This window comes from Myotis lucifugus, unplaced genomic scaffold, assembly GCF_000147115.1.
Source record: "Myotis lucifugus unplaced genomic scaffold, Myoluc2.0 scaffold_208, whole genome shotgun sequence".
NCBI lineage: Eukaryota > Metazoa > Chordata > Mammalia > Chiroptera > Vespertilionidae > Myotis > Myotis lucifugus.
The window spans coordinates 365,294-373,971 of record NW_005871256.1 but is presented as its reverse complement, the minus strand read 5'-3'; positions in this window follow the sequence as shown (position 1 = coordinate 373,971).

Here is an 8,678-nt window from a genome sequence, read left to right as displayed (position 1 = left end):
ATCCCACGGAGGTGAAAGCAGAGGGCCTTTCCCGGCTGTGGCCAGAGAGAAGCCCTGCCAGCCGGGCCCGGCCACCTGGAGACAGGATGCTCTGTGGCTAACGTTGCCAAACCCACGGGGAAATCTAACCCCTCGTGAGAACTCAGACCCGCTCTCACAACGTGCTCCTCGCGGTTCATCTCCGCCCGAGTGTCTGGCTCTCAGCTACGCCCCTTGCTGGAGGGTATCGGATGCCACCCGGTATAAAAGCCCATGACAAAGGAGAAAGCCTCGTGTCCGCGGCTGGAACACAATGATGAAAGGCATGGAAGCTGCACTCAGGGCAGCCCTGTTGGGAAAAACGTTTGGGGCCAGTGGGCGAGGGTGCAGATGACCGTGGCTGTGGTTACACAACACAAGGCCATTCCTGGAACGCAGCTCCAGAGAGCGCCGTGTGTACCGCCCCCAGAGGTGAGTCCTGGGGAGACACCCCCAATGACAAACTTTGATACCAAATGTGGCCCCTAAACCGGCAGGGGGAGGTTTCCTGGGGGCCGATGTGCACTATTTTGGAGCTGCCACGGCCTCATTTTCCAGCGATGGCACCGTGTTACGTTCCCACGGGGAATGCACAGGGGCCCATCCCCCACGTCTTCCTCGACACGAGTCATTTGTATTTGCTCGTGTTCTATAGTCGCCCCCTTAGTGGGTGTGCAGGGGTGTCTCGTTGTGGTTTTGATTTGCATTTCCCTAACGGTCAGTGATGGCTTATCGGCCATTTCTCTATCGTCTCTGAGAAATGCCTATTCAAGTCTTCTGCCCATTTTTAAGTCGGGCAGTCTAGTTTCTTGATATTGAATTCACAAGTCTGAATTTTTAAGTGCCATATAAGGCCTCACTAATCTTTCCTTGAATTACCGAGTCTCTAAGACACTCAGTGACAAAATAAATGGTGCACGACAAAGACTTCCACAGTCGAAAAGGGGCGCCTTCCCCCATCACCCAGCCCTTCTCTGCTTAGCTCCTCCTCAGAGCAACTCCAGCCTCGGGGGCAGCGGGGACCACGACCTATATTCCCCTCCCCTCACTCCCCTCGTCTGGGGGCCTCGGATTGGCAGGGGCTGGAAATCCCCTTCACCCAGTTCCCAAGCTGCAGCTGCTGGTGCCTGAAAACCCCCGGGTCACAGACACGTGCCCGCGGGCAGCTGCCCTGTGACTTAGTGTTTCACTTACGGGCAGCCGGTCTTGCGGGGAGGTCGTGGGGTACGCACTGAGAAAAGTCGGCCTCTCCTTGGTTTCCAAAAGAAAGATAGGTTGAATTGTGCAGGATTGAGGCTGCTCATTCTTAAGAATATCCTTTTTCTTTCGCTTTAATAACATGCAAATTTGAGCCCAGAGGAGTTTGGTCTGAAAAGCTACACAATAATATACCAAAATGTTTATTTTTAGCCCCAAGACATATGCATGTTCCTGATTGTGGAGCAGGTGTGTGCATGGCGTGCTCCCTGTGTTGCACAGCATGCTGTAGGATGCATGTCGCATGTATGTGATGCCATGTATTAAGCAGCTGGGAATGGCGACCACGTTAGGAGAGGTACAAGTGCCAGTCGCTGCTAAGCATCATGTGGATCAGGGGAGGGAGCGAGGAAAAGGCAAGAGCAGGAACCCCAACTGTGCCCGGTATTAGCTCTGAGACCCCGGGCCAGCTACTGAAGCCTCATTTTCTTCATCTGAAATAGAAACAATAGGACCACATTTCAGCCGGTTCCATGAACTAGGAAGGCACGGTTTGATTCCCAGTCATGGCACATGCCCGGATTGCAGGCTTGCTCCCCAGCTGGGGAGTGCAGGAGGCTGCCAATCAATCATTCTCTCTCATCATTGATGTTTCTATCTCTCTCTCTCTCCCTCTCCCTTCTTCTCTGAAATCAATAAAAATATATTTTTTAAAAATAGGACCACATTTCATCAGTGCTCAGATGCACGATTTTTTACACTGTAGCAGGTCTAAAATCAGAACATGCCAAGTAACCCACTTAGACGCAATCGAAAGACAGTATTACCTGTCCGACCACGTTGTCATGAGGATTAAGCAAGATCATGGCACATATGAAATGCTGAGCCTCGGCTCTGACGGAGCCCTAAAATCCACATTCGCAAGTCATAGTTAATCCCCAGCTCCAGCTCGGGCTCCCCCGCAGCTGCCCACTGGGCATCCTAACTTGTCCAGGCAGGACCCCGATTTCCTCACCCCAGTCGTTCCCTCCACAGTAAATGGTACCACCTTTCACCAGTTGCTCAAGGCCAGAAATCTAAGAGTCACCCCCGAAACAAAATCCATCCCCAAATCCTCTAGGCTCCATCTACGACATACACCGGGAATCTGACCACTTCTCACCACCTCCCGTCTCCTAACCCTGCCACAGGCACCATCTCCTGTTGCCTTTGCGGTTACAACAGCCTCTAGACTCAGCCACTGGCTCCCACCTTGCTGTGTCCCCTCCCACCTCCCAGACACTCCCCAGCCACACAGCAGTCAGAGGCTCCTTTAAGACCTAAGTCCCCACCGGCTGGGAGCCAGGCCGGCCTCTGTCCCACTCAGCACAATCGCACCTTCCCCTGCCTCCCAGCCCTGCAGGACCCGGCCTCTCCGGCCTTGTGTCCTCCTGCCCACGATGCCTCCCCTTGTGCACCACGTCCCTTCCACTCTGGCCTCCTCACTGTTCCTGAACCTGCCAACTTCATTCCTGCCTCAGAGCATCTGTAGTTGCTGTTCCCTCTGCTCAGGATGCTCTTCCCTCACATCCTTCAGGTTCCAATATTTATGTACAGGGAACAATTATGTCCTCATCTGTTTATTGTCTGTCTCTCCTCTTAGAAAGAAGCTCCGTGAGGAGGTCAGAGACTGGCCATCTCATTCTCTGCTGTGTCCCAGCACCCAGAGTGCCTCACACATAGTAGGTCTGCCACATACACTGTTGAATGAGCGAGTGAATGAGCCTGCATTAGGTGTGCTTTCTAGACATATGAAGACATATATGTGTGTGTATGTTATATATACCATATCGGCCCTCCATATCTGCAGGTTTTGCATCTGTGGATTCAACCTACCATGGATCCAGAATATTAAAGAAAAAATTCCAGAAAATTTAAAAAAGCAAAGCTTGAATTTACCTCACCAAGCACTGCACGGAATCCACACGAATGAGGTGACTTGCAGGCACATTGCTGTCACCTATATGCAAATATAGGTTCTATGCAAATTCCTCACTGTTTTATGTAAGGGACTCGAGCATCCCTGGATTTTGGTACCCAAGGAGGTCCTGGAACCAATCCTCCATGGATACCAAGCGACAACTGTCCATATGTTCACATACACACACTATTCATATCTATATGTCCATATCTACACATAATCAATATCTATACATAGAAAAGCCTAAGCAACCGAACGACCAGTCTACCAGTCGCTATGATGCGCACTGACCACCAGGGGACAGATCAGGATCCCTTCTGTCTGGATTGGGCTTGCGGGATCAAGCCAAAACAGGCTATCCGACATCCCCCTGAGGGGTCCCGGATTGCGAGAGGGCACAGGCCAGGCCTAGAAACCCCACTGGTGCACAAATCCGTGCACCGGGCCTCTAGTTTATCCATAATGCACAAAGCAGGACGTACTCCTGTATGAGACCAAGAAATCCTAGCGACAAAACAGCATCATGTTTGAAGAAACACAAGCCCAAGTTCCCATAACTACCCGGTCCATCAGAGGTCAGATTCCTAACTGCACTAGGTCGCCCCTTAAAAGCCTCAGCATAAACTATGGAGAAGGAGAAAATAATAGCCCAAGAATGCTAGTGCTAGAGGGCTCTTTGAGATCCTCTGACCCAGAGTCAAAGAACCCTACCCCTCTCTCCTCTCCTGCCCTTGGCAGACATGACCAGTGGTCACTGTACTTTCCCCACTGAACTTCTGAGTCCTTCTTCACGGAGTGCTCAGGCAGCCTCTGCCACGGAGCTGACAGGATGTGCTATCCCAAATCTGCCCACTCCATTCAATCTTAGGGCTGAAATTCTGAGGCCCAGAATTGCCCCAGATTGCATAGCGTGCCAGCGCTGCACACCTGGTTAGTGTTCCCGACGTCAGACATTGAGCTGCAAGGGTACCTAGAGATGATCTCTAATATGGAGTCACATAGTCAGAAAGGCATTGCTTTTTGGATAATCTTTCTTTACTTCTGATTATTTCAAACGATTTCAATCAATTGCAGTGAAAGGAGACTTGCTAATAAAGTGAGTACAGGGATCAGACCACTACAGACTGCCAGCAACATGCTAAATAGAACCAACTCAGGAGACCAAGAGGAAATGCCTGCTTTTGGGGGAGACCAAGAGCCAGTTCGGCAAAAATAAAAAGGGACTGAGATGCGTGAACAGTGGGAAGTGAAGGCAGAGCAACACGTTTTCCAACTAAAAATGAAACCCCAACTTGACTCAGGTCTCCATCCCCCAGACAAGGCCACCCTATCCCTCGCTCAAGACTAAAACCTGACTTGTTCAAGGCAAACATACAGTTCCGTTCCCTCAGCCAATGGTGAATACAAAACTGCAGGTGACACAATTCTGCCCACAGTTCTGCTGCGGGACCCTGGGGAAAGCTGGCTCGCTCTTAAAATGAGAAACCAACCAAGCCAGTGTCTTTCTGTCTCTGGCAAAAATTAATTGCATCTGAGTGCGATGGCCAGGCGGTGGCAGCCACTTTGGCACCAGGAGGAAAGCAGCCTAAGTCAGAACCGACAGGTCTGGGCTGCCAGGGGAGTAGGATGAAAGGAGACCGAAGGCGTGGTGATAGGGAGAACCGTGGAGTTCGCCGGCCCTGAAGACACTCTACCTTAGATCAGGGATCTTCACCTTTAAACCATTTTAAGTTGGGGTTTATGTTACCTGTCACCCCGGCATCCTAACCAGTACATGAGACTGCCTCCCATTGCTTCCTAGAGACGAAAATAGGCCTCATCACATCTCCAGGCCCTTCCCAGCTCCCAGGCATTGCATTTCCCCTCCGAGTGGTGTGAAGACAGCAGACCCTTGTCATGGAGGCAGCTGGGAGGGCTCCACCGTTCCTGAAAGCACGCGTTGTCCCCCGGCACGCCGTGCACGGCACACGCTCAAATACATCTGCTGAGCGTGAGCGTAGATTCACGGAAACGCTCAGATTAAATGGCGCTGCGGCACAGGCTGGCATTCCGCCCACGTCCTTCCCCACGCTCACCCCCAGGAATCTATATTTAATTGTCTTGGCAAAATCAGAGCCTCCAGCATTTCACACAGGAGATCCTTTCTGAACGTCAGAGAGGAGCAGCGTGGCCGGCTGCCTCTCGCAGTGTTGCCTGGGCAGCTGCCTTTTTCTTCGTGGCAGAGAAGCCAGGGCCACCTCCCCCACCTCGCCGGCCCCTTCCTCACTCTCTGTCTCCGCCCGCTGTCCCTTCTGCAGGGCGGTGATTCATTTCTTTGTCAGCACTCATCACAGTGGTGGGGAGGGGAAATCAGAGCCCCCGCCCCCCGCGAAAGCGCTTCAGCTGGGTCTCCAGAGAGAATCCCGTGCCGCGTGCAGCGCCAGAGGTCACTGTCACCTTGGCCTGGAGGTGGCCTGTTTACCAGAGGGAAATGAAGATATCAGTCAGATGTCAGTCAGGGGAATGCTAAGGGGGGGCCTGGGCAGAGGGCCAGGCTGGACTGAGCGGCGGGGCAGGGCCTTCCTTCCCAACCCTGCAGCAGAGGCCCGGGCACCTGACAGCTCTGATAGCAGGTCAACAGGCAAATGTCAGCTCTCCCATCAAACTCCTCCTGGCCCGTTGCAGGCGCTCCGGCTGCCCCTCTCCCCTCCCTCGGCCCTCCCCACGTCTACTCAACAGGAGGAAGGGGAGCTTTTGTCTGCAGGCACTCCTGGCCCGCCCACCCTTCCCTATCTCAGGCAGGAAAGAAAGCCTCATCCTGCGGGTCCCCAGGTCTGGGAGCACAAGGCGAGCTGGCGCCATTGTCCTGCAGCCGCAGACGCAGACGGGAAAGCGGGGTGTAGACCAGGCTCGTCACTCAGGAGGATGGATGGGCCGGGATGGATTCTGTGCAGGAAACATGGAGCCTGCTTATCTCTGCAATGGGTGTCACTGCCGGGCGGCCCTGCCCGGTCTCACTAAGGCGTCACCACCTGCAGCAGCCCCAGCGTCACGGAGCCCAGGATGCAGCGGGGCTGCTGGGTCTGTCTGCCCGGAGAGGGGCCCCTTTCTCGTTCCTGCTACTGCTTTTCCCATGAGGGATTAGCCTCCCGGAGGAGGTCCCTGCCCCAGGAGTCAGCACCTGATAGACAGCTGGCCAGCAGGATGCGCCCTCCCCATCCTGCCCCATCCTGCTCAGGCGGCCCCTTCTGCCTCCCACCCAGCTCAGCGGCTCCCCCTCTGGGCTCCTCCCTGAGAAGCTAAGGCAGTGATGGCGAACCTTTTGAGCTCGGCGTGCCAGCATTTTGAAAAACCCTAACTTAACTCTGGTGCCGTGTCACAGATAGAAATTTTTTGATATTTGCAACCATAGTAAAACAAAGATTTATATTTTTGATATTTATGTTATATATTTAAATGCCATTTAACAAAGAAAAATCAACCAGAAAAATGAGTTCGCGTGTCACCTCTGACACACGTGTCATAGGTTCGCCATCACTGAGCTAAGGGGTTGCTGTGTCTTGATTCCTCCTCTGGGATTTTCTGCAAACTCTCCTGCCCCAGTCAACCCGCCGCCTGGAGCCTCCCTGGCTTCTTCCTCCCGTCCCTCGGGAGCCCCCCTGCTCCTCTCTAAGGCCTGGCCACACTCTAATCTGTGGCCATTTCAGGGCAGGGCAACGGGGAGAGGTCGTTCCCGTGCACAGTTCCAAACGAAGCCTGAATTATCACCAACGCCCAGGCCCTCCCTGCCACCTACGAAAGGGCAGTTTTGGCCCGGCCGGTGTGGCTCAGTGGTTGAGCGTCCACCTATGAACCAGGAGGTCACAGTTCAATTCCCGGGCAGGGCACATGCCCGGGTTGTGAGCTCCATCCCCAGTGTGGGGCGTGCAAGAGGCAGCCGATCAATGATTCCCTCTCATCATTGATGTTTCTACCTCTCTCTCCCTCTCCCTTCCTCTCTAAAATCAATAAATATATATATATATTTTTTAAAAGGGCAGTTTTGAAAACGTGGCTTCAGTTGTCCGTCCATGAGGGCGGGGATGGCAAAGAAAGCCCCTGTTCCTGCCGAGCCCAGAGCAGACCTTTTGTGTCCACGGGCCACGCCCAGCTCCTTTCTGCTCATTGGTGACCCCTGTCAATAGGATTTCTTAGGGCCAGGGTCCTGGAGGGAGGGCGGCCCAGGAACCAGCGCTCACCAGCACAGCAGCGCCTGGGGGACTGTAGAAGGTGATGGGAGATGAGGTCCCTGGGTCCGGCTGGTGCTCTGTATGCTCCCTTCTCATATTTCTTGGCCGGCCCCGGGGGAGGGGGGCGGTTAGGGAGAGGGGGGTTCGTGCAGGCAGTGGTGAGCAGGGCATGGACTGTGGAGAAAGTTACCCACTCAGAGCCCAGGAAAACAGAGCTGTCTCAAGTCCTTTTTCCTTCTCCAGGAAACCAAGTGTTGCCTGGAAACACTGGCCCTGTGTGTGTGTGTGTGTGTGTGTGTGTGTGTGTGTGTGTGTGTCTGAGGATGGAGGACTCCCTAAGACAGTGGTCGGCAAACTCATTAGTCAACAAAGCCAAATATCAAAGTACAACGACTGAAATTTCTTTTGAGAGCCAAATTTTTTAAACTTAAACTATATAGGTAGGTACATTTTTATTAACTTAATTAGGGTACTCCTAAGGCTTAGGAAGAGCCACACTCAAGGGGCCAAAGAGCCGCGTGTGGCTCGTGAGCTGCAGTTTGCCGACCACGGTACTAGGCGAAGGGTTATTCAGGTTGCATCCGTCATCTCGTGTCATCCACAAGAGTGTGTAAGAGAGGTGGTATTACATGCCCTTTCACAGATGAGAAAGTGGGCTGCAGGCTAAGGAAGGCCGTGTGGTGTGTGGGCTGCAGGCCACCAGGAGCCCAGAGTGGTTATGTGCACATGGTGACCAGATGGCAGGGCTGGCACCCTGGCTCTGGTCTTACCAACCAGGCAACCGAGGCAAATTCTTAATCTTGCCGTCTTAGTTTCTTCATGGAAAACAGGTGCAATAATAATAATACCTACCTGGAGGGTTGTTTGTGGATTAAATGAGTCAATAAAGTTAAACACTTTGAACAATGCCTGGCACCTAAGGCATCCTCATGAAATGCTGGCTACTCTTGTTACTGTGGGGCCGAATCTTTCTGTAATTTGTCCTCTCCATCAGTGACGGGTTAAATGTCCTAATGAACTATTTGCTTAAGTTGGAAAATGTCTAATTCACATCAGTCAAAGTTCTCATAAAACAAAATGAGAAAATAATTATACCAACGTATAAATTTATATCGTAATAATCCCTTCCTTTTTATTACTTACATGTTTCTCACAATAACCTCAAAAGTCAGTGGGCAGCATTTTTTGTATTTTTTGATAAACTGGAAAAACTGAAGCTCAGAGACTTAGGTGACTTGACCAGGTAGCAACTACTTCCAGATCTGATGATGATCTGCTTTATCATCATCCATCAT